At 42.5% G+C, this 23,060-nt stretch overlaps 1 long non-coding RNA gene across 1 annotated transcript in view; it reads right to left on the bottom strand.

Annotated features, from left to right (window-relative positions):
• LOC138672268 (uncharacterized) overlaps positions 1 to 23,060 on the bottom strand; it is a 113,777-nt gene that overhangs the window by 71,680 nt on the left and 19,037 nt on the right. The gene's annotated exons all lie outside the window — the stretch shown is intronic.

The following is a 23,060-nucleotide window of genomic DNA, read 5'->3' as shown; positions in this document are numbered from 1 at the left end:
GATGATAAGATTAGAGTCTGGGCATAGCCATGCAAAAGTTTCTCTAACGTCAGAAAAGGCCTTAAAAATAGAACATGAGAGGTCTAATATTCACAGAGAATAAGAAAAAACTTTGTTTATAACTAAATACGGCATCAGTCAGAACAGCACAAGAACAACAGAGCTCATCAAATGTGAAAGAGAGCAGATAGAAATAGAAAAACATGTTTTAAGCAAGACAGGATCCTGCATTTTGGGGTCACAGAGAATATTTGTGACTCAGATGTCAATGAAGGCAATTTCTTGGAGCTGCTTAAATTACTAGAACAGGATGACACTATACTTGAACATCATTTGAAGAATCTGGCTGATCGCGTTACGTATCTGAGTTCAGAATAGCAAAATGAGCTGATTTCTGCATTCACCAGTAAAACTATGTGGGCCATCGTTTAGGATGTAAAAACAGCACAGATATTTCCAGTCATTGTGGATTCCACAATTGATATCAAAAGAACTGACCAATTCTCCTTATCATTAAGATATCTAGCATAAAAAGGAAACAGCATTGATCGTTTTATAACATTGGAAGAGCTTCCAGATGGCCGCTCAATCATTCTATGATAAATTCGTTAATACACTTGTAAGGGGGTGACTAGGTACGTCACGTGCCTCCCCCACCTTTATTGATGTGCACATGTAATACATGTGGCGCCCTGACGTTTCATTAATGTGAATGTTTTATTATTATGCATGTACCGTAATGTAAATGTATTTGTCCTGTATTGTGCCTATATTTAAGGATAGCTTAGAAGTTTGCATAGGATAATAGTGGAGTTAGTTTAGGGAGGGCACGTTAGAATAAGGAATAGTTAAGAGAGGGTTAATAGAGACAGGCAGCACAGGGGTTAATATAAGGGGGAGGTACAACTTAGAGCAGAAACATATAGGAAAGGGACTTCCTGGTAGAATGAAAAATAATTTATAATTGGCACACTCCAGAAATGTGATGCAAAGGGGAAAATTTAATGTACATACAGTAGTCGCAAACGTTTCGGTCCGTGTGGAACTTCATCAGTATGCTACAGGGACAAAAACCAATATATACTGTGCGTAAACATAGATACAAAGGGAAAAACAGAAGAATCAAAATAAAGAAACTAAAATTATATACATCAGCGAGAACAAAAAAGGTCATACTTATTATTGAAATACAATCATATAAGAATACCTGCAACATAAGGAGCTGAATAAATGGAGCTTAAATGGATATTGCAGGACCTTGTAAGGCCACGAAGCTCATATGGACAGGAGTGCAATGTAGCTTTAGTGGAGGTGTGCAGAGAGACGTGAAGGTATTGGGGTATAGTAGGTATATGACAATAGGTTGGGAGGGCCAGAACTAGTACATACCAACTGGAGAGTGTTGCGGAAAACACTAAATGATGTGGCAGTCTGTAGAAAGATATCGCGATTGTAAGCAACAGTGCTTGTGTCTCATGTGTATGACATGGTGTGCCCTGTGCAACAAAAGACTTACCCAGTCGTAGAAGGAAAGGCGAAAGGCGCGCAGAGGACTGGTGCAGCTACGCGGTATCCACCACAAGTAGACTGTGCATAGATAAGTGTCTGCAGGCTCTATAATGCAGCGGTGAAATGTTTGCTGGGACCTGCGTGTGTGAGCCGGAAGGGGCGGAGCCACAGTGACGTGCACGTCACATGATCACGGCGGCGGTGCCCAGTGCATACCACGGAGACTAATGGAAGTGGAGGTGTGTTCCAAAGCAGAGATTGAGTGCTGTTGATCTCAGTGCAGTGCCATTCACGTGATGTCACAAGGCGTGGCTAGAGTCAAAAGGGGCGGCTCTGTAGAGAAGAAATAATTGATTAATCTCTAGCAAGGCACAAGCTTGACAAAAGGGGAAAACATTCTGAGCAATCATGAAACGGCGATAATTCATTGATGACAGCCATTAATGTGCCGTCGTGTTGTTGTTCTCGATATATACTATGGCTGTCATCAATGAATTATCGCCGTTTTATGGTTGCTCAGAATGCTTTCCCCTTTTGTCAAGCTTGTGCCTTGCTAGAGATTAATGTATTAGAGCCCTGCGCATGTGTCATTGATCACTTTCAGCCGCTTATAGTCTATGTGCTCCATCAGAGGGTCCCTGTGTATGGCGCAAGCGCCACTATAACAGGGCGGGTGCGCACTTTGAGCTTGTAGCTTGCAGGATATTTTGCGCAGATGCAACCAGCGACTACACAGTCTTGGCTGGACGGATCTGGGGGGTTGTGCTAGAGGGCGGATTTAGCTTTCTGGAAGGACTCGTATACATATGATTGATGGGGCTAGTTAGGCCAATGCAAGCGCTCTTACTACTTCTGGTGGTCATCAGTGGCCTATTGGGAGATGTACCTCCGCATATTAGAGCTTGGCGCGTGCGCCGTTGATCACAGCCAGCCGTCTGGAGTTTATGGGTTTCAAGGGAGGGATTTTGTGTATAGCGCATGTGCCATTATAACAGGATAGGTGCGCGCTACGAGCTTACAGTTTTGCAGGATGTTCTGCGCAGATGCAGCCTGTGAGTAAACAGTCCTGGCTGGACGGGCTGTGCTAGAGGGCGGACCTAGCTCTGTGGGAGGACTCGAATGCATATGAGTGATGGGACGAGTCAGGCCAGCGCAAGCGCTCTCACTACTTCTGGTGGCCACCAGTGACTACTTGGAGATAAGTCTCGGTGCACAGAAAATTCTGGTACCGGAGTTCATTAATTTACTTATGGAAAGCGTGCATTCATTGTGATACTGATAGGCAGTTCCACAGCTTAATGTTTGCCGGACACAGGAGTCGGCAACCTTAAGTGCACTTACTACTATATATACCTGACATGATCAGTTGTTCCTCACTTCCCCTGACGAAGCTACCGGGAGTAGCGATACGCATTGGGAGTCAGTGGGCTCTACTATTCATAGTGAGTATTACCATTTATTTAATCAAATGTGTTATGTGCGTTATTGGACACTGGTGTGCATGACTCAGATGGGTGGTACCCTCAGCAGCGGATCTTAATTCTTAATGTAGTACTGCCACCTACCACCACCGCTATATTATTTATAGATTTATACTACAGCATGACATTTATACCTATTTAATTATAGTACTATATTGGTAATGAACTGTTGGAGAGGGCCACACTTGAGTCGTGCAAACAGTTGCAGAAGGTTTTCTATATACAAATTTTGAAAATAAGTTATTGTAACTCACTGGAATTGTTAATGGGTGTATTGTACCCTTGTTGGGCCTACTTTATTCATGTCTTCATATACAGGGGATATTGATCATGCATGTATGGGTGTTTTCTCCACATGCTTTTAAATATTTTTATGTCTTGTTTTTGCACTTTCTATAGTCTCAATAAAGCATTGTTCATATATATTACATGGGTTGTGTGTGCACTATTCTTGCGCCGCTTTCTTCTTTTTGTACAGGCATGCTCGGCGCATTGGTAGCACCCTTCCTTTATTTAAGATTATACAGCAGTGGTGCCCGCTCAATTTGTATATTTCTATATGTCTCTCTTTTCCCAGTTTCTGGGTTCTGAGCGGTGGCACACCCAATATTGTGTTTATTACTGCTATATTGCTTTAACTATATTATCTTTTCTTTATTAGTTTAGTATATAATGGCTTTTGATCTCAATGCTCGTGAGGCTATGTGGAACAGACGGAGTGGAGACACGTTTTTTGAAACAACAGGAAAGGAAACTTCGGATTTTGATATTCTTGCCAGAGAACTTATGGACACACACAAATCCATTACCAAGGTTTGGTGGAATGTGCGGTGCTTGGAACAATATTTAAAGCTATCTATCTTCCCCAGGGGACTGAGAGTTCAAATTTTCCCGGCCTGGGAAGTTTCCCCAGCTTTTAAGAACACATGGGAAGCTGGACTTGCACAGTGTTCCAGAATTATTATTAACCTTTTATTACAGCACGACAATGAACTATTGTCGACTCTTAAATTAAAAATTTGGAGGCGCAATTGGTGGGCAATGATCCAGTAACACAGGTGCAGCCCTTCCAGCAGAAACTCAAGGACACTATTACCAAATTTGAACAAGAAATTGCGGAGGGAAAAAAGAAAAAACTTCAACGTGATAAACAGGATTATGAAAGAGGTATGGCCTTCAAATGGAAACATTCCGGTAATAGGAGACCTACCTCAGCCTCCAATTTTGCCAGTACCAGTGCACAAGCAGAACACAGCTTGAGTGATTTTTTAGTGTCGGATACAAGTGTCACGGACGGAGGACAAGGCGGGGGAAGCGAAAAACGAAATACCAGACAACGACGCCATTATTCGACACAGGGACAGAGAAAGGGCGGCAGACGTCAGAAGTAGCAGACAATCAGCTGCAGATCATTAATTTATCTACACATATACTCACGGAAGCGGAAAGGTCAGTGCTTCAAAGGGGTCTTACTTTCTCCCCCATGCTGATAACAGATACATTTACCATTATCAAGGATCTGTACCTTTTTTGCAGAAAAATTATTTTAAGGGCACTCCATCACAAACCTGAACTCCTACCAGATTCGGCAGACACGGTGGATAGGTGTGTGTTTTCTGATCTCCTGGACCTCCTTAATGAAAATGATATGTCTACAGGTAGGATGAAATTTCCTTATAGATCGCCCTCTACCACAATCCCGCCTTTGACACTAGTACCCTCTGTCAAAACCTTTTTTGAGGTGGTCAAATCAGGAATACAAAAACTGTCTCTGAATAAATACAAAGATCAAAATTTATCTTTAAGTGACTGGAGGGCCCTTGTTGGTTTAAAGGCCAATAAGGATTTTTTAATAAAAGAAGCGGACAAGGGGGGCAATGTGGTCCTGTGGCCAACTGACATGTATCTTAGGGAGGTGCAGAAATAATTGGGAGATTCTAGAAACTATGTCAAATTGCCATCTGATCCCACACTTATTTTTAATAGGAAACTGGAACGACTATTAGATGTGGCACTATCTGAGGGGATAATTCGGAAACAAGGACTATATATTCATCAAGAAACCAGTGGTCCCCACATTTGTACCGAAAGTGCATAAGGACTTAGTTTGCCCTCCGGGTAGGCCCATAGTGTCAGGCATTGGTGGTCTGGGCGAGAGGGCCCGTGTCTACATAGATTTCTATCTGCAGCCATTGGTGCAAAATTTGACATCTTATATAAGAGATTCTGCACAGCTAATTGAAAAACTGGAAGGTATTCAGCTTCCGGAACAGGCCCTGCTGGTAACAGCTGATGTTTCCTCATTGTATACCAGTATAGCACATGCAGATGGTTTAAAGGCGGTGGAACATTTTTTGGGACAAAAACAGCTTGTGGATCTTCCTCACAATACCTTTCTCTTGGGCCTTCTCAATTTTGTATTAACACATAATCATTTTGTTTTTGATTTTTCATTTTACCGGCAGGTATCTGGTACCGCTATGCGTGCCCGCTGTGCTCCTTCGTTTGCCAACCTATTTATGGGTTGGTGGGAGGACACCAGCGTATACCCATCGCAGGCCTTCAGGGAACATGTTTTGCATTGGTTCCGTTTTATTGATGATGTTTTCTTTATTTGGACGGGCTCAGAGAGGGGATGTGAGGAATTTCTACACATGCTGAATGATAATTCACTAAATGTCCGCTTGACTCATCAAATGTCCTTGTCCTTTACAGTTGAGTTCCTGGACCTCAGGCTCTCTAAACAGGACGACACCATTTATACAGACTTTTTCTGCAAGAGTACAGCTGCCAATGGACTTCTAGACTTTAAAAAATTTCATCTATTTCATCTAAAGAAGAATCTGCCGGTGGGAGAATTCGATAGAATTCGGCGAAATTGTACTCGATCCAGTGACTTCCGCTCTCAGGCTAACTCTCTTTCGAAACGTCTACAAGCTAGAGGATACCCAAAATCAATTGTCTCAGGGGCCTACCAACATACTAAATCCATTCCGAGGGAAAATCTACTAAAACCTACCATCAAATGTCGTGATGACAATTTAAGATTCATCACTACATATCACAACCATTGGAACTCTGTTGCAGCCTTACAGTTAGGGCCAGAAATATTTGGACAGTGACACAAGTTTTGTTATTTTAGCTGTTTACAAAAACATGTTCAGAAATACAATTATATATATAATATGGGCTGAAAGTGCACACTCCCAGCTGCAATATGATAGTTTCCACATCCAAATCGGAGAAAGGCTTTAGGAATCATAGCTCTGTAATGCATAGCGTCCTCTTTTTCAAGGGACCAAAAGTAATTGGACAATGGACTCTAAGGGCTGCAATTAACTCTGAAGGCGTCTCCCTCGTTAACCTGTAATCAATGAAGTAGTTAAAAGGTCAGGGGTGGATTCCAGGTGTGTGGTTTTGCATTTGGAAGCTGTTGCTGTGAGCAGACAACATGCGGTCAAAGGAACTCTCAATTGAGGTGAAGCAGAACATCCTGAGGCTGAAAAAAAAGAAAAAATCCATCAGAGAGATAGCAGACATGCTTGGAGTAGCAAAATCAACAGTTGGGTACATTCTGAGAAAAAAGGAATTGACTGGTGAGCTTGGGAACTCAAAAAGGCCTGGGCGTCCACGGATGACAACAGTGGTGGATGATCGCCGCATACTTAATTTGGTGTAGAAGAACCCGTTCACAACATCAACTGAAGTCCAGAACACTCTCAGTGAAGTAGGTGTATCTGTCTCTAAGTCAACAGTAAAGAGAAGACTCCATGACAGTAAATACAAAGGGTTCACATCTAGATGCAAACCATTCATCAATACCAAAAATAGACAGGCCAGAGTTAAATTTGCAGAAAAACACCTCATGAAGCCAGCTCAGTTCTGGAAAAGTATTCTATGGACAGATGAGACAAAGATCAACCTGTACCAGAATGATGGGAAGAAAAAAGTTTGGAGAAGAAAGGGAACGGCACATGATCCAAGGCACACCACATCCTCTGTAAAACATGGTGGAGGCAACGTGATGGCATGGGCATGCATGGCTTTCAATGGCACTGGGTCACTTGTGTTTATTGATGACATAAGAGCAGACAAGAGTAGCCGGATGAATTCTGAAGTGTACCGGGATATACTTTCAGCCCAGATTCAGCCAAATGCTGCAAAGTTGATTGGACGGCGCTTCATAGTACAGATGGACAATGACCCCAAGCATACATCCAAAGCTACCCAGGAGTTCATGAGTGCCAAAAAGTGGAACATTCTGCAATGGCCAAGTCAATCTCCAGATCTAAACCCAATTGAGCATGCATTCACTTGCTCAAATCCAGACTTAAGACGGAAAGACCCACAAACAAGCAAGATCTGAAGGCTGCGGCTGTAAAGGCCTGGCAAAGCATTAAGAAGGAGGAAACCCAGCGTTTGGTGATGTCCATGGGTTCCAGACTTAAGGCAGTGATTGCCTCCAAAGGATTTGCAACAAAATATTGAAAATAAAAATATTTTGTTTGGGTTATGTTTATTTGTCCAATTACTTTTGACCTCCTAAAATGTGGAGTGTTTGTAAAGAAATGTGTACAATTCCTACATTTTCTATCAGATATTTTTGTTCAACCCTTCAAATTAAACGTTACAATCTGCACTTGAATTCTGTTGTAGAGGTTTCATTTCAAATCCAATGTGGTGGCATGCAGAGCCCAAATCGCGAAAATTGTGTCACTGTCCAAATATTTCTGGCCCTAACTGTATTTCATCAGCACTGGGATGTACTAAAAACTGATCCGAAAGTATCAGATCTCTTACCTGGGAAACCCCTGCTAATGGCCAGACGAGCACCGAATTTACGGGACTCTTTATCAAGGAGCCACTTTGTGAGGCCAACTATAAGGGTGGGCAGGGGACTAACCCTAACAAGCATGCACCCGTGTGGTGACTGCAACATCTGCCCGTTTGTAAGAAAGGGTATTGCTTTTACTAACCCAGGTGATAAAGTTGTGTATACATTAAAGGACTACATGAATTGTAGGTCAGTGAATCTAGTCTATGCTATTGTATGTTCTTGTCCCATGGTATATGTGGGTCAGACCTCTCAAGAGCTGCGCAGAAGGACTCAACAACATATCTCAAACATAAGGTTAGCTAGACAGGACCTATCCAAACGTAAGAACATCTCTACGGTGGCCATGCACTTTTTAGAAGTCCACTCTAGCAGCACCTGTGGCTTACAGGTATTAGGTCTGCAGAAGGTCCCAAATAATTTGTGGAAACAGGATCGACAGGGAGAACTACTTAGACTAGAGGCACGATGGATATACTTACTTGGATCAGTTTCACCAGGAGGCCTTAATGAGGATTTACTCTATACAGGCTTTCTTTTGCCCTAGATTTTTTAGTGGCCATTAAACAAGAGGGCTCATGATCATACAGTCTGGTGTTATCTAAACGGGCATCTGCAGCTGATTGTCTTCATACTCTGTGGTACATCAGTCAGGGTACCTCTGATAGGAGAAAATTACAGGATCTCCTCTCGGCTTGCACAAGGGCTGTGCATTTGCATTTTCTTTTCTGTTAGGACTAGCAGTTTTTGGATTAGGATTTAATGGGTCATGTGGGGATATTTAGACCTACATGATTTATACTGTTCATTGAACACTAGATTTAGGGTGTTTGCCCATAGAAGGTATGAGTAGCAATTATTGCTGTACATACGATATTAAAAAAAGGTATAGTATAGCTATGGGGAAAATGTTGTGAGTCTTTCCACATTGCTTTATTTCAGTATAGTTCTTTAAGTAGTGCAGCTGTATATCAGGTAACAGAGCCATGGTTGTAGTTCAAAATAGAGGAGAATAGGGATACAGCAAGTTTATATTGTTCCCATTCTGTATTTGGATAGTTGTATCGTGGAAAAGTGTCAGTGATACTTACAAGATATAGGTGATAGTTACACACTAAACGCCGGTGTTCAGTCTTAGTGCAGAATTTTATTATGTTACGGCAAGTAATATCGCCATGGAGAACTTTTATATTCACCGCAGACTAATTGGGAAGCTAATTGCTGCCGGGCTGGTGTGAGTCATTGCACAGCCTGAACGGCTGGCAGTATGTCGCTGTAGAGTAGGTGGGCGTATTAGAGCCGTGCGTGTGCATCATTGATCACTGTCAGCCGCTTATAGTCTATGTGCTCCAACAGAGGGTCCCTGTGTATGGCGCAAGCGCCACTATAACAGGGCGGGTGCGCACTTTGAGCTTGTGGCTTGCAGGATCTTTTGCGCAGATGCAACCAGCGACTACACAGTCTTGGCTGGACGGATCTGGGGGGTTGTGCTAGAGGGCGGATTTAGCTTTCTGGGAGGACTCGTATACCTATGATTGATGGGGCTAGTTAGGCCAACACAAGCGCTTACTACTTCTGGTGGGCATCAGTGGCCTATTGGGATATGTACCTCGGCGTATTAGAGCTTGGCGCGTGCGCCGTCGATCACAGCCAGCCGTCTGGAGTTTATGGGTTCCAAGGGAGGGGTTTTGTGTATAGCGCATGTGCCATTATAACAGGACGGGTGTGCGCTACGAGCTTATAGTTTTGCAGGATGTTCTGCGCAGATGCAGCCTGTGAGTAAACAGTCCTGGCTGGACGGACCAAGGGGGGCTGTGCTAGAGGCCGGACCTAGCTCTCTGGGAGGACTCGAATGCATATGAGTGATGGGACGAGTCAGGCCAGCGCAAACGCTCTCACTACTTCCGGTGGGCACCAGTGACTACTTGGAGATAAGTCTGAGTGCACAGCAAATTCTGGTACCGGAGTTCATCAATTTACTTATGGAAAGCGTGCATTCATCGTGATACTGATAGGCAGCTCCACAGCTTAATGTTTGCTGGACACAGGTGCCGGCAACCATTGGCTTTTAAGTAAGTGCACTTACTACTATATATACCTGACATGATCAGTTGTTCCTTACTTCCCCTGACGAAGTTACCGAGAGTAGCGATACGCGTTGGGAGCCAGTGGGCTCTGATATTCATAGTGAGTATTACCATTTATTTCATCTAATGTGTGATGTACGTTATTGGACACTGGTGTGCATGACTCAGATGGGGGGTACCCTCAACAGCGGATCTGAATTTTTCACGTAGTAATTACCACTTACCACCACCGCTATATTATATATAGATTTATACAACAGCATGACATTTATACCTATTTCATTATAGTACTATATTGGTAATGAACTGTTGGAGAGGGGCCACACCTGAGTCGTGCAAACAGTTGCACAAGGTTTTCTATAAATAAATTTTGAAAATAAGTTATTGTAACTCACTGGAATTGTTAATGGGTGTATTGTACCCTTGTTGGGCCTACTTTATTCATGTCTTCTCTCTCTCTCTATTCAGACCCTTTGCTCAGACACTCATATTTAAGTCACATGCTGTTCATTTCATTGTGATCCTCCTTGAGATGGTTCTACTCCTTCATTGGAGTCCAGGTGTGTTTAATTAAACTGATAGGACTTAATTTGGAAAAGGCACACACCTGTCTATATAAGACCTCACAGCTCACAGTGCATGTCAGACCAAATGAGAATCATGAGGTCAAAGGAACTGGTGAAGGAGCTCAGACAGAATTGTGGCAAGGCATAGATCTGGCCAAGGTCACAACAGAATTTCTGCAGTACTCAAGGTTCCACAGTGGCCTCCATAATCCTTAAATGGAAGAAATTTGGGACCACCAGAAGTCTTCCTAGACTTGGCCGTCCAGTCCAGCCAAACTGTGCAATTGTGGGAGAAGAGCCTTGGTGAACGAGGTAAAGAAGAACCCCAAGATCACTGTGGCTGAGCTCCGGTGATGCAGTAGGGAGATGGGAGAAAGTTCCACAAAGTCAACTATCACTGTAGCCCTCCACCAGTCGAGCCTTTATGGCAGAGTGGCCTGACGGAAGCCTCTCCTCAGTGCAAGACACTGAAAGCCCGCACAGAGTTTGTTAAAACACACATGAAGGACTCCCAGATTATGAATACAAAGATTCTCTGGTCTGATGAGACGAAGATAAACCTTTTTGGTGATTATTCTATGTGTGGAAAAAACCAGGCACTGAAAATAAATTTGTGAGGGCGGAGGGCACCGCTGAATATATAACTGTTGGGGCTCACCGTGGACTTGGAAACATAGCAACTAAACCCATTGAGAAAGATTAAGTCCACACGGAAGGGAGCACCACAACCACAATGATAAGGTCCTGCATGTCAGAAAAAGAATCAAATACATACACCATGTGGGATCCAAATGTTGAGATCAGGCCATGTGTATACCGATGGAAAAGAGAGGAGGGAAGGAGATGTGGGAAAAGAAACCCACGCACTGCTCATCACCTGCCCAATAAAATCCTAACCTTGAAATATGGTGGTGGCAGCATCATGCTATGGGGGTGTTTTTCAGCTGCAGGGGCAGGACGACTGGTTGTCATTGAAGGAAACATGAATGTGGCCAAGTACAGAGATATCCTGAATGAAAACATCATCTAGAGTGCTCTGGACCTCAGACTTGGCCGAGGGTTCACCTTCCAAGAAGAAAATGACCCTAAGCACACAGCTAAAATAACAAAGGAATGGCTTCAGAACAACTCTGTGACCGTTGTTGACTGGCCGAGCCAGAACCCTGACCTAAACCCAATTGAGCATCTCTGGAGAGACCTGAAAATGGCTGTCCACCAACGTTCACCATCCAACCTGACGAAACTGTACATTATCTGCATGGAAGAATGGCAGAGGATCCCCAAATCCAGGTGTTAAAAACTTGTTGCATCATTTCCAAGAAGACTCATGGCTGTACTAGCTCAAAAGGGTGCTTCTACTCAATACTGAGCAAAGGGTCTGAATACTTAGGAAAATGTGATATTTCAGTTTTTCTTTTTTTAATAAATATACAAAAATTACTACATTTTTGTTTTGTTTCAACCAAGATGGGGTGCGGAGTGGACATTAATGAGAACAATAATTACAAATTTAAAGGGAACCTGTCACCCCGTTTTTTCAGTAGGAGATAAAAATACCGTTAAATAGGGCCTGAGCTGTGCTTTACAATAGGGTATTTTTTGTCCCCTGATTCCCTACCTATGCTGCCGAAACACCTTACAAAAGTGTCCTTTTTCGCCTGTCAATCAGGCTGGTCAGGTCAGATGGGCGTGGTCACAGCGCTGTTTCTCCCCCACATCTTGCTTATGTTCCCGTTGGTGGCGTAATGCTTCTCGAATGCGCAAGTGCCGAATGCACTGCGCAGCTGTAGAAAAAGAGCGCGCTCGCCGCTATTCAGCGGTTTCTCGGTGGGCGCGGCCATCTTCCTGAGGCCGCGCGTGCGCAGATGGAGTCTCCTGCTTCCCGGGGCTTCAGGAAAATGGCCGCGGGATGCCGCGCGTGCGCAGATGGACATCGCGGCGGCCATCTTCCTGAGGCCGTGCCCACCGAGAAACCGCTGAATAGCGGCGAGCGCGCTCTTTTTCTACAGCTGCGCAGTGCATTCGGCACTTGCGCATGCGAGAAGCACTACGCCACCAACGGGAACATAAGCAAGATGTGGGGGAGAAACAGCGCTGTGACCACGCCCATCTGACCTGACCAGCCTGATTGACAGGCGAAAAAGGACACTTTTGTAAGGTATTTCGGCAGCATAGGTAGGGAATCAGGGGACAAAAAATACCCTATTGTAAAGCACAGCTCAGGCCCTATTTAACGGTATTTTTATCTCCTACTGAAAAAACGGGGTGACAGGTTCCCTTTAAAGGGGTATGAATAATTTCCATACCCACTGTAGGGTTAGAAGGGACAGCCGATGACGGGCGTGGGCGCCAATGCACTGGGTTTAGGGTGCTAACCTCTGTGGTAAGGCAGGATAAGTATATCAATCTTATAGGATCAGGCACACTCCAGATATCTATTTTAAAAGGGTGATGGTAGTTATTTTTTCATTTGTGGTCTTTCACATTTTACTACAAATATTGATAAATGTTATATTTTATGTATTATAATCCAACAGTACTCAAATTATGACTGGAACACAAAAAATTTGTCTTTTTACGAAATATGGTGGGAATTTGTCTTGAATCTGGCTAATTCTAGTTAGGTGTCATCTTAACAATTAGTGTTGTTCTAAGGTCTAGGGCAGTGCTCCCCAACTCCGGTCCTCAAGAGCCACCAACTGGTCATGTTTTCAGGATTTCCTTAAGGTACCTTCACACTGACTAACTTAACAACGATATCGCTAGCGATCCGTGACGTTGCAGCGTCCTGGATAGCGATATCGTTGAGTTTGACACGCAGCAGCGATCTGGATCCTGCTGTGACATTGTTGGTCGGAGCTAGAAGGCCAGCACTTTATTTCGTCGCTGGATCTCCCGCAGACATCGCTGAATCGGCGTGTGTGATGCCGATTCGGCGATGTCTTCACTGGTAACCAGGGTAAACATCGGGTTACTAAGCGCAGGGCCGCGCTTAGTAACCCGATGTTTACCCTGGTTACCAGTGTAAATGTAAAAAAAAACCAAACACTATATACTTAAATTCCGGTGTCTGTCCCTCGGCGCTCTGCTTCCCTGCACTGTGAGCGCCGGCCAGCCGTAAAGCAGAACACAGCGGTGACGTCACCGCTGTGCTTTCCGGCCGGCGCTCACAGTCAGTGCAGAGAAGCACAGCGCCGGGGGACAGACACCGGAATGTAAGTATGTAGTGTTTGTTTTTTTTTACGTTTACGCTGGTAACCAGGGTAAACATCGGGTTACTAAGCGTGGTCCTGCGCTTAGTAACCCGATGTTTACCCTGGTTACCCGGGGACTTCGCATAGTTGGTCGCTGGAGAGCTGTCTGTGTGACAGCTCTCCAGCGACCACACAGCGACGCTGCAGCGATAGGGATCGTTGTCTAGATCGCTGCAACGTCGCTAAATGTGAAGGTACCTTTAGTATTGCACAGGTGATAATTGCATCACCTGCACAGGCAATAATTCCATCACCTGTGCAATACTAAGGAAATCCTGAAAACATGACCTATTGGTGGCTCTTGAGGACCAGAGTTGGGGAACACTGGTCTAGGGAGTTGCGCAGGTGAAAAAAAATCTTTTGGCCTCATTCAGACATCTTTTTAACATACTTTTAAAAACACCGGACTGAGTTCCATCGGTGATTTGTCTGTCAATTTTTGCAATAGGATTTTCATTAATTAATCAAATCCTAAAAAAGTCAAAGAGGTTTCTCAATCTTCCACTAACAGTGGAAAACAGACAACACTACAGTATGATGCAACTAGGTTACTATCCGTGAGATGCACGTATTTTTCTGGTCACCCCCCACCCACACCCTCTCTGCTGAGAGAGAATAGGGGATTAAATATAGGGGCAGTACCCATTGATATAGTTTTAGCATCTCTTGAGAAAGCGGTCTGGAACACGTGAAACGCGCTGGGATCTTTGTCATTCGGCTCATGGTCTTCTCTTCTCACCTGGTAAGCTCAGTCCCTGCATATATCTGTTACTGCATTGAGACTTCTCATCACTATGTACTCTTCAGGCATTGGGATAGTTTTTACCGGGGTATATCACTTGAAATTATGGTACCCTTTCTGCTACGCTGTCTAAGCATATGGGTGATGTCTTTGTACACATCTTCTTACTATGTATGACCCTGTTGCATGTGTCTGTTTTTGAATTTTGTCATTCTACCTTATTGTCATTTTTTAAAATACTTTAATAAAATGTACATTTTTTACTATAATAATCTGTTACTCCTGTTTCCTCCTATTTTTCTTATGCTTTTTGAAGTTGATTTTCTTCTCTGTGGGGGTGGGTCGCAACTAGTGGTACCTCCCTGGCATCTAGAATGCAATTGGGATTTTTGTTTACATCATGGGACAAGACCCTGTCCATTGGGCATGGAAGAGAAACAGGAGCATCCATCACAACCAGGCAGTATGTTGGTTCAGGATGAATAATGCCCTATCCTGCTCTCGGTGTAACACAAATCCATGCAAGAAGGAAAAGGCTAACAACTTTTTTTATTTAAATCAGGTATTTTTTCAATGAAAACTGTAAAACGGGTAACAATGATACAAAGATCAAATATGCATTTCAAGAACAGCATTAGGGGAAATTGGATAGCTTCAGTTTTTTGGCATAGAGAGAATTAAAACTCCTAAACGTGGTGGTAGCTGGCAATACAAAGTATTTGAGAAGCCTTTTGGATCATTGCATTAGGCACTAAACAGCCTAAGGAAATGAATTAAGATAGACACCATGTTCATTTAAATAAATACATTTTATATCATACCATTATAATTTTGAAATGGTCAAAAATTGCAAATGAAAGAGAGGCATGTGTTACAAATCTAGAAGATTTTTTGGACAGGAGAAATCCACAACGGTGGAAGCGATATCGGTATTAGCTCCCTGACCAACACAAGATGATATACAGTTGTGCTCAAAAGTTTACATACCCCAGTTGAATTTTTCTCCACTCATGGTTAATGGTTGGGTGAAGCCATTTATTTTCAAACTACTGTGTTTTCTCTTTTTAAATCAAAAGTTACAACATCTTACTTGACAGGAAAATGTTTACCCCAATATTTTGTTTAACCCCTTTCTGAGAACGGACAGGATAGTATGTCCGATGTCAGTATCCCTCGCTTTGATGTGGGCTCCAGCGGTGAGCCTACCTCAAAGCTGGGACATGTCAGCTGATTCGAACAGCTGACATGTGCCTGCAATAGCTGCGGGCGGAATCGCGATCCGCCCACGGCTATTAACTAGTTAAATGCCACTGTCAAACTCTGACAGTGGCATTTAAGAAGCGCATCCGGCCAGAAATACGGGCATCGGTGATCGGGGGTCATCGGTGCGTCGGAATGACAACTAGAGGTCTCCTTGAGACCTCTATGGTTGTTGATTCTGGACTGCTTGATCTATTAATAAAAAAAAGGATTAACCTGATCGTTAAGCGGCATAGCGAGGAAAAAAATAAAAATGTCAGAATTACTTTTTTTGGTCACCGCGACATTGCATTAAAATGCAATAACGGGCGATCAAAAGATCATATCTGCACAAAAATGGTATCATTAAAAATGTCAGCTCGACATGCAAAAAATAAGCCTTCACCCAACCCGAGATCATAAAAAATGGAGACGATACGGGTCTTGCAAAATGGCGCAATTTTGTTTTTGCTTTTTTTTTTTTTTTTAGCAAATTTTGGAATTTTTTTTCACCACTTAGATAAAAAAGAACCTAGACATGTCTATGAATTTGTAATGACCTGGAAAATCATAATAGCAGGTCAGTTTTAGCATTTAGTGAACCTAACAAAAAAGCCAGACAAAAAACAAGTGTGGGATTGCATATTTTCTGGGCAATTTCACTTGGAATTTTTTTACCATTTTCTGTTACATGATATGGTAAAACCAATGGTGTCAAAAGTACAACTCATCCCGCAAAAAATAAACCCTCACATGGCTATATTGACACAAAAATAAAAAAGTTTGGGCTCTGGAAAGAAGGGGAGTTAAAAACGAAAACGCAAAACCGAAAAAAGCTCCAGTCATGAAGGGGTTAAAAAGCAATATGCCATTTCAATTTTGGTTGATTTAATAAGGGAAAACACTGATGAAAACACAAGTGATTTGTTTTATGTTAATGTTAAAACACCTAATTCACAATATTACCCCCAAAAATCGCGAGTTCCCGCTTTGGATCTTTTTCAGTCCCTTTTGGAAAAAGATTTAAGAAATTTAAACTGTTTGTAGAATTAAATACCGGTAGTACGCGACTGGGCAATATACTACGTGACTGGGCAATATACTATGTGGCTCTGTGCTGTATACTACGTCACTGGGCAATATACTACGTAACTGGGCAATATGCTACGTAACTGGGCAATATACTATGTGGCTCTGCTGTATACTATGTCACTGGGCAATATACAATGTAACGGCAATATACTACACTGGGCAATATACGATGTAACTGGGCAATCTACTACGTGGCTGGACAATATACTACGTGACTGGGCAATATACTACGTCACTTGGCAATATACTACGTGACTGGGCAATATACTACGTGGCTGGGGAATATACTACGTGGCAGAGCAATATACTAAGTGACTGGGCAATATACTAAGTGACTGGGCAATATACTAAGTGACTGGGCAATATACTAAGTGACTGGGCAATATACTAAGTGACTGGGCAATATATTACATGACTGGGCAATATACTAAGTCACTGGGCAATATACCAAGTGACTGGGCAATATAGTACGTGACTGGGCAATATAGTACGTGACTGGGCAATATACTACGTGACTGGGCAATATAGTACGTGACTGGGCAATATACTACGTGACTGGGCAATATACTACGTGACTGGGCAATATAGTACGTGACTGGGCAATATACTACGTGACTGGGCAATATAGTACGTGACTGGGCAATATAGTATGTGGCTGGGCAATATACTACGTGGCTGGGGAATATACTACGTGGCAGAGCAATATACTAAGTGACTGGGCAATATACTAAGTGACTGGGCAATATATTACGTGACTGGGCAATATACTAAGTGACTGGGCAATATACTACGTGACTGGGCAATATAGTACGTGACTGGGCAATATAGTACGTGACTGGGCAATATACTAAGTGACTGGGCAATATACTACGTGACTGGTCAATATACTAAGTGACTGGGCAATATACTAAGTGACTGGGCAATATACTACGTGACTGGGCAATATACTACGTGGCTGGGCAATATACTACGTGGCTGGGCAATATCCTATGTGGCTCTATGCTGTATACTATGTGGCTGGGCAATATACTACGTGGCTGGGGAATATACTACGTGACTGGGCAATATACTACGTGACTGGGCAATATACTACGTGACTGGGCAATATACTACGTGACTGGGCAATATAGTACGTGAATGGGCAATATACTACGTGGCTGGGCAATATACTACGTGGCTGGGCAATATACTACTGTATATACAATATGCTACTGTAGATAACCGTGTATTTCTTTTAGCCCACAATTAATTGTAATACAATTTTTCCCTTTTTATCTGTTATTTTTTAGATTGAAAAACACCCAGAGGTCTGGGACCGGTCAAGTGAAAAGTACAAGGGGGCAAAGCGTGATGCCTGGCCCCAAATAGTAACCGCTCTCTTTCCAGAGTGGCCGAATCTCCCAAAACAGGGGCAAACAAAGATTACTAAGTATCGATTTATTTAAATTATTTGGAAAATGTAAGAAAAATGGATTTGTAATGTTTTATTTTTAAATTCTTAAATTTCAGTGGGCGATGTGAAGACGAGATGGCGGTCTGTGACAGACAGATTCATGAAATCGCTCAAGATTCCTAGTGGCAGCTCGCCGCCAAGGAAGAGGGTGCCATATGCAGACCAGCTGCAGTTCATATTGGGAAGCCGGAGTTTGTGGAGGTAGATAATATATAAAAATTGTGTTGCTTGACGTCATGATTTAAAATTGTATTTTTGTAACCTTGGATTTTCCTTTGGTCTGCAGAACAGAAAGCAACGTCTGTGCCCAAACACCTCCGGACCTTAGCGAAGGTGACACCACGGTGGACAGTATTGGAGAGGAAGTACAAGACAGCAAAATGGAAGCTGTGTGAAGTTGGCACCCCATGTTCTCAAAAGATGAATAAAAATACACCATTCGTTTGTGCTGCGTTTGTGCTGGTTTGTGCCGCAAAAATGAACGTTTGCGCCGCTTTGGTTCCAGAGATATTGCGCGTTATATTTTTATGAAGCTCCGCCCACTTTCCACCCCATGTTCTTAAATTTTAAAAATGAATACACCATTCGTTTGTGCTGCGTTTGTGCTGGTTTGTGCTTCAAAAATAAACGTTTGCACCGCTTTGGTTTCCGAGATATTGTGCGCTCAATTTGCTGAAACTCCGCCCACTTTCCACCCCATGTTCTTACATTTTAAAAATGAATACACCATTCGTTTGTGCTGCGTTTGTGCTGCAAAAATAAACGTTTGCACCGCTTTGGTTTCCGAGATATTGTGCGCTCAATTTGCTGAAACTCCGCCCACTTTCCACCCCATGTTCTTAAATTTTAAAAATGAATACACCATTCGTTTGTGCTGCGTTTGTGCTGGTTTGTGCTGCAAAAATAAACGTTTGCACCGCTTTGGTTTCCGAGATATTGTGCGCTCAATTTGCTGAAACTCCGCCCACTTTCCACCCCATGTTCTTAAATTTTAAAAATGAATACACCATTCGTTTGTGCTGCGTTTGTGCTGCAAAAATAAACGTTTGCACCGCTTTGGTTTCCGAGATATTGTGCGCTCAATTTGCTGAAACTCCGCCCACTTTCCACCCCATGTTCTTAAATTTTAAAAATAAATACATCATTTGTTTGTGCTGCGTTTGTGCTGGTTTGTGCTGCAAAAATGAATACACCATTCATTGGTGCTGTATTTGTGCTGGTTTGTGCTGCTTTGGCTTTTGAAATCTCGCACTGAGTTTGTGCCTCAAATCACTGTAACTGATATATGGATAAAGGGAGATAAAAAGAAATGAAAAACACCGGCTAGCCATAGCAATTTTATAATAAAAAATAAATGTATAAATTGTTCCTTACTAGACCCCATACTTCATTTCGATTTCCTGCTTGTGATGCCCCTCCCCCACACACTGTAACTTGGGGAAAGGCCTAAGCAAATGTATGCCTAACAATTTGACTACTAGCTGAGAGACTCCCAGGGTAAATCAAGTGTACTTACTTATTTGAACGAACTGAAAATGTGCTAAACTGTCTTGGTAGATTTCTGCAAAGCTATTACCTGAGCAAAGAAACTTTAGTTCAATCATGGAGTTGTACTTTTATCTGTCTACAACAGTGTTTCCCAAGCAGGGTGCCTGCAGGTGTTGCAAAACTACAACTCCCAGCATGACCGGACAGTCAAAGGCTGTCCGGGTATGCTGGGGGTTGTAGTTCTCCAACACATCAAGTTGTTTGTAATTACAGTAATGCTTTAACCCATTAAAAGAGTACTCTGCTGCAAAACTTATCCCCTATCCCACCCCCCCGGGGGGGGGGGGGGGGGGTTTGGTACTGACCACTGGGACCCCCTGTAATCTCCTGCAGTGGCCCTCAGTGCTCCCCTGCATGGAGCAATCACCGCTGTGTGCAGAGTGACTGCCAACCACAGGGCTTTGCTGTGGCAGGCGCGCCCCCACCATTTATTACTATGGGAGAGGCAGAGATACACAATACACTTTTCATCTGTAAAAGTAGAGAGAAGTGAGCGTGCTAAGAATAGGATTATTTAATCTCAGTACAGTGATCCCTCAACACATACAATGGCCCCAACATATGATCATTTCAACATATGAAGGACTCTGTTGAATGCAGCATCACCTGCTGCTCCAGTATGGTTTTAACATACGATGATTCACCTGGAACTAATTACCATTGTATGTTGAGGGACCACTGTATCTTAACTATTAAAAATTATGTAATCAATTATTTTCCATATAATACACTGCATGTAAAACTAAAAAAAACATTTTTTGTTTTGATCAGATGCCCAGGAAGCCAGCCTGTGACTATGATGACATTATAAATGTCATCTGTTCTTCACATGAAAAAATTATTACAGGACAGGCAATAGCATTCCCCTCAGAAAAAGTATGGGTAGACTTGTGTCAAAAATTAAATAACAAAATTTCACCAAAAAACCTTTACACGTTTGTAAAGACAAATCGGCACAATGTATGGGAAGCCCTTGGTCTGTACAAAGATGTTACAAATATCCCAAAACAACCTTCCAACAGTGAGAGCTCAGAAGGAACAGAGAGTCATTCATCAGTTCAGTGCTATGACATTCAGTTTGAGTTCAGTCTTTCTTTTCAGAGCTGGATCAAAATTTGGCCTGAAAAAGTAATTTACAATGACAAATCTATGTATGCTGATAAAAGAGAATACACAATCTTAAAACCTGGTACATGGACTCACATATTGAATGAGGAGATCTGGAAAAATATCAAGTCATCGTGCACACTTAAATTCAGGAGGGCAAAGGTTTATCCAAATGTTGTATCTAACTACATAGATATAACAGGGTGCTGCACAGAGTGTGATGCACAACTATCCATAAAAGTTGAAGAAATACCAGAGATTGCTAAGCCAGTAGTGCTTAAGTGTATGATCTGCAATATTGATGACAGTCTCCACACAGGAAAATCAAAACGTAAATTATCAGGAGATTTAAGAAAAAGGTTGTCAAAAGAACTCTGGGAAGGACGAAAACAAGCACATGTATGGCGAGCAGCTGAGGCTTATAAAGTTATGGATGCTGGTGACCCTGAGCCTAGCCATCTACCAAATCTAGCAACGTTAAGAAAAGCCAAGCAAGAGATTGGCGAAAGAGAGTTAATGCACAAGGACCCAATTCTTTCATTACATCTCCTGAAATACAGTGTTCCTCAGACTGGAAGCATACACAACATTGGTCTAGATAAATTTTTTTGCCATTACTGGACCCCGTCTCAGATGCAAGTGAACCAAATAAAGTCAAAGAACTTGGGTTCCTATGTAAGTTTTGATGCAACAGGTTCAGTAGTGAGAAAACTAAAAAGACCTGTTGGCATTTCTGGACACATCTTTTTGTACCAAGGGGTTTTGTGTTCGAGTGGAGATCATATCCCAGTAGTGCAGATGCTTTCTGAGAGCCATACTATTAATTCTATAGCACAATGGCTGACAGAATGGAAACAAGCAGGTGCTACTGTTCCAAAGGAAGCAGTTTGTGATTTCTCCCTCGCTTTGCTTGGAGCTCTAGTTAAGGCTTTCACTCCTTACCCCGACTTGAAGACATATATAAATCAGTGTTTTGGAGTGTTGACCAGGAATGTTGCATCAAAACTACCACCATGCTTTATTAGAATTGATGTTGCGCACTGTATCAAGCTTATTAGCCGATGGGAATGTCTGAGGCAAGCTGGAAACAGAGTAAGGGAATTCTATCTCAGAGCAATGGCACAACTTCTACAGTCTACATCACTTGATGATGCGAGAGAACTCATTCATTCAATTTCAGTTGTTGCTTTTAGTGAATCAGAAGGGAATGATGACAGAGGCACACCAGTTTTATCAGAGACTAGCAAAGTTCAACTGAAGAGACGGATTGCAGAGGGACGTGTTTTACCCACTGTCACTGAAGATGACTATGGAGTAGAGATGAAAGAACAAGAGGATGAGCCAATTCAACCATGCCAAACAGACCTGAAAATATGGGCAACAGAAATTTGTGAAAGGAGTAAGATGCTTGCAGCAAATCATGGTGACCGAGACAATTTACATTTCCTTCCAGAACTTGTTCCAAATCTTTTAAGAATGGCATGTTACCTTCCACTTTGGACAGCCATAATGGTTCCACACTTTAAAAGTGTGAACATGACAGCAAGTTCTGCAAATGTTGAGGCTGAATTTAAGAACATAAAAAATGGACTCTTTAAACATGAATGTCTCCCTATTAGAACCGACCGATTTGTAATTCGTCACCTTGAATTTATGGAAGGCAAAATGAGACTTTCCTCAGTTCCCATAAAGAAAACCGAAAGCAGTGAAAATATGAGCCAAGAGAATGGGCAAAAAAACAGCAACTGTGAGGAGGATTCACAAGTTCACATAAAATTGGGTGATGAAAGTAGCTTGCAGGAGCAGCCTGTTGAAAATTGGAAAGGTCTCAGTAGTCCTCCAAAAAAGAGATTGTCCTACCTAACCCCATGTTCCGAGTTGCTGCACATGGACACAAAATTTAACCGAAAAAAAAAGGTGAGCATTTTGAAAAATGGTAACCATCTAGCTAAAAAACCAATACAAGTAAACAAAAAGCTTATAAGTATCATTAATACCTGTGCATTTGATTCATTTTGCCAGTGTCTTTGTTGTGCATTCTGGGACAGTGGATTATTTTGCAATTATGTCAACAAAGAGAACACCGTTGAAATTTTTGAATTGGTGCAGACAATTGTGACAAAGGGAGTTGGAAAGGAAGTTTATACA

The sequence above is a fragment of the Ranitomeya imitator genome, chromosome 3 (genome assembly GCF_032444005.1).
Source record: "Ranitomeya imitator isolate aRanImi1 chromosome 3, aRanImi1.pri, whole genome shotgun sequence".
NCBI lineage: Eukaryota > Metazoa > Chordata > Amphibia > Anura > Dendrobatidae > Ranitomeya > Ranitomeya imitator.
Note: the sequence above shows the minus strand (reverse complement) of the source record. Positions and strands in the feature narration are given on the sequence as shown.